We start from the raw sequence: 8075 nt of genomic DNA on the forward strand, positions 1-8075 counted from the left end.
GCAAAAACAAGATCTATATCACGACCAAACTCATCGCCGTAGAGTCTAAATTTGCTCATAACTGACCTTCCAGTTGGTTTTCAATGGATGTAACTCACATGTGAGGAAATTACCCATCTTTCTATCATAGAAAAGTTACTGGTTCTTGCATTTTGATTGGCAGTTCAACTCCTTACCAACTTTTACTTTTAGGTGTCATTGAGTCAACTATGTCTCAAAGAGACCCTGTGAACAATGTATGTGATCTGTGCCTCATTCTGTATCATCTCTGATGTACTTGAACCCATTGTTCCATTCATTGTTTCAATCTATCTTGCTGAGAGTCTTCCTCTCTCTCTTGACTTCCACTTTCCAAGAATGACGACCTACATTTTCCAATGACTGCACCTTTCTTATAACATGTTCAAATTATATGAGAGACAGTTTTGTTATTCTCACTTGTAAGAAGAACTTTGATTACACTTTCTCTAAAAAATACTTATTTGTTCTTTTGGTATACAGTGAAATATTCAGTACTCTTCTCTAAGAGCACAACCCAAAGGCATCATATTTTCCTATTATCCTTATTCAATTCCATTTTAAAAAAATTTAAAATATAAGACTCTTTATTTTTGTTTAATAAAGTGATTAACAGTGTTTTTCTCATTAATGACTCATCTATATTCATACTCACCTGTCCCAGAACCGTTTCAGGCCCACGCAGTATCTAACAAATCTTACTAACCTTAAAAAAGAATTTATAATAATAAAAGTTTTGTGCATGGAAAGATGGGAGTAGAAAAATGCAAGTCAAGGGTCCAGAGAGAAAGGCAGCTTTCTGTGACTGAAATAGCATTTCTTTTCCATGGTTCAAGAAGATATTTCTGCTGAGAAATTAAGAGTAGCAACCATTGGTATCCAAACTGACTCTCCTAAGTTCTCTGCTGTGCCACAGTAGTCTAATGGAGTACATTTTAAGAGGACAAACTAATCATTTCTGGGATTAGTGTTACAGAATAAGTATAAATACACCCATGGTCTAACTTCGGCAATGAGTAAGAAAACTGGTCAGTTAGGATATGAGTCAGGCCACTTATGAACAGTCATCAGTCTCATCCCAGATTTCTTGTATTGCAGTCCCTCAAAGACTGGGCACCAGAGGTGACAGGCTGACATTACAAGAGTTATTTCATTGAAAACTCAAAAAGATGGATTAACTGTCTTTAACACTATTCTTCAGATAATCAACATGACTCCAGCTCTAGGGAGAGCAGGGCTGAATAATTCCCTAAGTGTCAGGGTAGGCAGGATTTAGATTCATAACTTATAAGAGAAAAGGGCAGGTTCTACTCTAAAGAATCAATCTATAATATAGCTTCAACAGGCTGCAACGCTTATATAGAGTGACAGAGCATATGGTCTTCAAAGATCTGCCTCTGGCCTATTGGAAAGCTCTTTTCACAGACTGGACAATCCAAACAAAGGGCCTGCACATGCTCCTCCAAACTGTGATTCTCCTTATTAATATATTCAGAAAAGCCTATGTTGTCAGTGGAGTATTTTGTGATGGTGGCTAGATTTGGAAAAGAACTTTTCTGGATACCACAATACGGGTTTCCATACAGAAGCCCTGGATTTTGTTGTGCATTTCCATGAGCTGAAACAGGCACTTGATAGGGCAAAGAATAAAAATCCAAACACATGTAACTCAGCAGTCTTCTGTTCTCCTTATTCAAAAGGTCATTTTCTCCCTCAATTTTCTCTTTTTCTTTCTACAGAGTTTTACATATAAACTCATTCTCACTAAGACTTTTTGACAGGTCAAAGTTCTGGTTCATTAACTCTTGTTGCTTCCTCATTGTGGATGCTTCCTTCTGTTTCATCTCTTTTATCGTCTGTTCATGCTTCTTCTGGTGCTTCTTCTGGCCAGTTAAACGGAGGAGTAGCTTGCCATTTTCCTTTTTTCAGGCATTCCAATTGCTCAGTCTTATCTTGATCTCCAAGAATAAGCTTCTCCATTGTTTTCTCTTGAATTAACAGCTGAGTCTGAAGCTGATCTATTCTGATTCCCATCTTCTTGTTTTCTGAAGACATATTCTGTTGTGGTATTTTTTTCTTTGAATAGAAGGAATTCTGTCTCCCAACAGTCCTTTTGCTCCTTTATATTACATTCCAACTCCTTATTGATGTTCTTTAGGGTTTCTAACTCTTCTTGTAGTCTCTGTATCTTCTGGAACTCAATCAGCAAGTCTGAGTTCTTCTTCTGGAGGTAACACAGCTGCCTTTGAACTCCTGATTTTCTTTACAAAGCTCCTTTTTTGCTGATCAAGCTTCTCCACTTTTCCCTGTGTGCTATCCACCAGGATGTCATCTTCACTTTCTGGATGGAACTGGAAAGGGATACTAGCTCCCTGGACCACACCATCTTGATCCACAAAGCAGAACTGTTAATATTTGTCATCCTTGGGCAGGTATTAAGCTTTGAATTGAACTTTTGCTGTTTGGCTGATTCACTGTTCAGGTCAAAAGCCAAAGTAACAAACATGAAAGTGTAATATTACAGTGTTGTCTTCCACCCCACTCTAAAGATACCAATCCAGTCCTTTCGATAAAGAACAAAATGGGTGAGGGTATATTGTATGTGATATCCACTCTAGGGACATAGAACTTTTCCACACTGTTAAAGATGACTTGGGAAAAATGACAATGATCTAATACAACAGCTGATGGGGGGCGAGAGGGCATTGTCTATAATCTCTTCCATGATGAAGGTCCGAGAGTTGGAGTCGTCAGCAGTACAGCAGCAATAGGGCAAGTGCAGGGATAAGGGCACATTGTCCAATTTTGAGAGGTATAGTAGATAATGAAAAGACCATGTCTTGAATCAGATGCATCATAGTCTTTAAACTTACATCATTGCTTTTTAGCACTTTGTTGATATCCTTGACTGTGGGCTTTCCCAATGTAATACATCTGATTTCCTAACTGCTAGTATCAAGGATGTTAATTGTAACATCCGTGAATCCAAGCACAGTGACATCAATGACAATTTCAATCATTTTCCCACCGATCACGATGTCTCCTATTGGCCCGGTGGTTATTATTTTTGCTTTTATATATTGATATGTAATCTATATTGAAGAGCAGCAAGGTTTGTTTTTTTGTTCTGGTTTGGTTTGGTTTGGTTTTTATGTTCTCTTCACTTTTAGCAGCCAACATTGTGCCATTTGCATAAATCAAGTTTTTGACAAGTCTTCCTCCAAACCTGAAACCACACTCCTCTTCATAAAGTCTGAATTCTCAAATTATTTATTCACCACAAAAAATGAACAGGTATGGAGAAAGTATACAGACATAAAGCACACTTTTCCTGAATTTAAATCACAGTGTTCCCTTGCTCTCTTTACAAACAGACTCTTACTCTAGGTACAGGTTTTACATGAGCACAATCAGATGCAGTATCATTACATCTCTCAGAGATGAAGACATTCTCACTCTCTGAATATGAGGAAGACACAGGTTTAGGAAAAATACTATAGATTATTCTGATATTATTGCACCATGCCCCCACAGATTGAAGAAAGCACAACTATATTCTGTGTAAGAGATAAAGGGAAAAGAAATACACATGATCATATATACGTTTTAGGAGTTTAAAACAATGCAAAGGATAAGTGAAATGAAAAGTAATTCAAAGATTATTTGAAAATATAAGTATAAAACTGCCTTTTTATATTTTAATGTATTTTCTTTAACTTCTCTTTGTTTGGTAAATAAGAATTAAGGATTCACACATTTTATAAGTTAGTGTGTGCATATGCAGCATTGTGTTACTATGACCTGAATTTTATCTCAGATGTGTGAAAATAAAATTGGGAAAGTTACAGGGCTTACTTTAGTTACATTCTAGTCACGTATTGATAAAAATGTATCTCACTATTTTTTTTATTCTTTCTGGGAGGGAGTTGGAGCAAGTGGTATAGTATTTATATTGCTTAATATAAATTGATACTAAGTCAGATTATTAAAATATTCTGAAATTTATTATTACATTATCCTTATTCTCATGCATACTCATAATGAACATGTATCAATATTTCACATATCCTCAGCATAATTCTATTTTTTTATCCTCAAATAGCTGTTATTCTGTAAGCCTTTACTAAGATCTCCCTTTTACACAGTGAAATGACAATATCAAATGTCCATGTTGAATAGATAGGTATGATGGTGCATAATAGCCAGATAAAAATCATCTGACAAGTACTCTATGGATATGGTGTAATTGACTGAGACTAAAGAGAGGTAAAATAATATCATATTTACAAACTCTATCAAGCATAAATTATGCATTAATAATAATTGGTGACTGGAAGGCAAAAGTTGGAAAAAAAGGAGAAAGACTGATAGTTGGAAAATAAGAACTTTGTGATAGAAATGAGACTGAGGATTCAGTGAAATAATTCTGTACAATAACATATTTGTTCATTACAAATACTTTTTGTAAAAATCATAATCTGTGACTATACATGGACTTCACCTAACATGGAATTCATCTGATGAACTAAGCAGAATTAGATTGACAACATCTGTGGAAATACTGGTGATGATTTGTGGTTGTTCTTGTTAGGGACTGTCAAGTTGAGTATGGTTCATAGTGACCCTATGAACAGAAGATCTGAACACTGTCCTATCCTGTGCTATCTCTGACATACTTGAGCCCATTGTTGTAGTCACTGTGACAATCCATCTTGTTGAGAGTCTTGTGAGATTTGTATTTACAAATTGTGATAGAGATATAATGCTTATGGAGAGGCCCAGTCTTAACATTCAAAACAAGACAATACATTTCCTTAAAAAGCTAAAAGTAGAAATCTATATGACCTGGATATTCCACTACTAGTAATATGTTGTTGTTGTTGTTGTTGATTGTCTTCGAATTGAGCACAACTCATAGTGACCCTGTGAACAAAAGGCCTGAAGATCATCTAGAATTATCAACATTTATCAAAGTTCATAAAGTTTCCAGAGGCAAGTTGTTTAGGAAGTGGATGTCAGTCCTGCTTACCCCAAGGAAAATAGAACTGATACACAAATGGAAATTTTTGCAGTTATATTCATACCAATATTATTCACAATAGCAAGAAAAAATAGAGCTTAAAAATCCATAAAAAGATTAATAGGTTGAGAAATTGTGGCACATTCACAGGATGCAATATTATGCAAAATGTATAAGTAACAATTTAAAAAAATACCATGTAATATGGTAGAGTATGAAAAGCTTTATGCTGAGTATATGAACTCAGTCTCATAAGACAAATACTGCATTAGGATCATTGTAAAAATAAAAGGATAACTAGTAAGATGTTATAAAAGTTCAAAAGGAGATGGCCAGGGAGCTGAGGCTAGAGAGGGGGGTATATTATGAGGTCCCAGAATTTTGTGAGTCAAGGGAGGAGGAGAAAGAATTAGGAAAAAACCAGTGAGGACCTGAAAACAGAGTAATAGTGAGCATAGATCAATGGTGATTGATTTCATAAAACAAAATGGTTGGGAATGATTGTTGAAACACAATGTGAATAAAAGAATGTGTGAAACAAAACATATATGAATTTTGTATACAAATCACTATATAAAAAGGAAGAATGCAAGGCCATGGGTTTACTCTTTAATAGATCATTAATTATGCTTGTGCAAGTTCAAATTAAGTTGAAGAAAATTTAAACAAGTCCACAAGAATTAAACACATTCAATTAAAATCAGTCACAAGATTAGATTTGAGCCATTGAACAATGTACGAGAATGATCATATGAAATGACCAAGGATTAGATAAGATATAGGATGACATAAAAAAAAAAAGATGTAGGGTGATATAAGACATCAAGGATATTATCCCTAAAGAAAACAAAGCAAAACAAAAATTCAAAGACAGGAGAGAAAACAATAAAAAAACAAAAAAGCATGTCATAAAAGACTATGAAAATGGCACAAGAGCATAGAGACGTCAAAACAAAGGGAAGAAATGTTGTGCATATTCTCTAAAAAGGATGATCAAACAGAATATGCCAGATATTGAAAAATACCATTGATATCACATGTATGTAAATTCTTGCTGAAGATTATTTTTAAATGGGCAGACCAGTAGTAAGTACATCAACAGGGAATTTCCAGAAATTCAAATTGGATTCAGAAGACCCTGTGGCATGATGAATGTCATTAGTAATGTCAACTGGATGTTGGCTTGATGGCTGAAAGCAGAAACTACCAGAAAGATTTTACTTGCATTTTATAAACTATTCAAAAGCTATTGCTTGTTATGAATCATAACAAATTATTAATAACATTGAGAAGAAAGGAAATCCTGGAATTCTTAATTGTTCTCAAAATACTTAATTGTGTAAAACTTATATACAGGATTTTGAGACACTAAGATGGCTGCAGCGGGGGAAGCAGCGAGAGGAGCCTGGATGCGTGCCAAGGGCCATTGAAACAGGCTGCCATGGCCTTCTGCAGCCCAGAGTTTACCTATACCTAAACAGTTAAACAATTGACTACTGATGTCAATATGGATTGAAACTCAACATCAAGAAGACAAAGATTCTTGAGAAACCATGGATAAAGCCCCAATGCCCATGGATGCCCACTGTTGAGCCCATGCCACCACAGCCCCATGGAGCTGCCAGGGCTGGAGCCCTGCAATTTCCTCACCTGGACTGGGCAGCACACATTGGGAGGTGAGGACCGTATCTGGCAGAGCATTTCACTGTCAGTGAAGAAGATTTTCTTAGGTAGATCCTTGACAACAGATTTCCTCAGTGCATCACATCTTTGATTTCTTGACTACTGCTGCCAAGAACAAAATTAAATTGGCAGAGGAAGATGAAACATAGCCAACCTGAGAGTCGTATGGCGCCCACCACCTCACAGCCTGCCTTCAGACAACCTTGATTTGAGTGCTTGTTCCACGGCCTTTATTTCTTTTCAACCCTGAGTGGGTCTGTTCACCACTCTGGAAGCCCCTTCTCCATTTGTGGAAGGGAAAAGTAACAATGCCTACTTCGAGTTACAATTAGACCACTTAGTGGAGGGGAAGGGAGGGAGCAATGATGGCAGTGCTAAAGCCAGAAGTGCTGTCCCTGTCCTTGGTCTCCAATAGAGCACAAGCTCCAAACCTCAGAAGAGTTTTTTTGGGGGGAATTCCACCTGGCCCATGAAGATTGCCACCCAGCTCCTGAGGAGAGCCTTCTGATCCCTGGGAAGTGCAGCTCAGCCCCTGAGGAGAGAAGTCTGGTCCCTGGGGAGAGCCATCAGGTCAGTGAGGAAAGCTACCTGGTTAATACGAGGAATTTTATCTAAGCCACTTTCCTCCATCTCCTCCTCCAGTACATCTATAAGTAACACCTCCAAAGCTCTTCTCTCTGAAACCTACAATTGTGTTTTCTTTAGGTTTGCTCCCTCTTTTGTAGGTAACCTGAATACTGAGTCTTGTTCCAGACCTGAACCCTGAGCGCAATTTGAGAGACCAAAAGGAAGTATAACTGCCAGCTTAGGAAGTGAAGGTGGACCAAAGTTCAGCCAACCACCTTCGCTGGACTGACTCAAATACTTTGCAGTCCAGAGCACAGAAAGTTTCAGAAAATTATCTTCTAACTGAAGAAAAAGGCATGCAGCGTCAACTCCAAACCACTGGTAAAGTGATAAAGTGAGCTCCCCTTTGCCCTCCCAATGTCCCTGTTCAGCGTGAAGCAGAGAGTCTGTATCCCATTCCCAAATGAAAAACCCACAAATGAAGAAGACAATTTCTTTGTTAAAAACAAAACAAAATACTGTTGGTGGGAGTGTAAAATGGTGCAACCACTGTGGAAAGCATTTCGGCGCTTTCTCAAAAAGTTGCAAATAGAGATACCATTTGTCCCAGCAATTCCATTACTGGGAATATACCCTATAAAGACCATAAATGACATCCAAGCAGATATATGCACACCCATGCTTATTGTGGCTTTATTCACAATAGCAAGGAGTTGGAAACAATCTAAGTACCTATCAACAAATGAATGGCTAGAGAAGCTGTGGTATATTCACACAATGGAATACT

General features: G+C 37.2%; 1 pseudogene; it reads right to left on the reverse strand.

Annotated features, from left to right (window-relative positions):
* Positions 1 to 1373: 1373 nt before the first annotated feature.
* On the reverse strand, positions 1374 to 2700 carry LOC102847331 (annotated as a pseudogene).
* Between the last annotated feature and the right edge of the window lie 5375 nt (positions 2701 to 8075).

Source organism: Elephantulus edwardii, unplaced genomic scaffold (genome assembly GCF_000299155.1).
Source record: "Elephantulus edwardii isolate Elephantulus edwardi_28Jun2011 unplaced genomic scaffold, EleEdw1.0 scaffold01714, whole genome shotgun sequence".
In the NCBI taxonomy this organism is placed as follows: domain Eukaryota; kingdom Metazoa; phylum Chordata; class Mammalia; order Macroscelidea; family Macroscelididae; genus Elephantulus; species Elephantulus edwardii.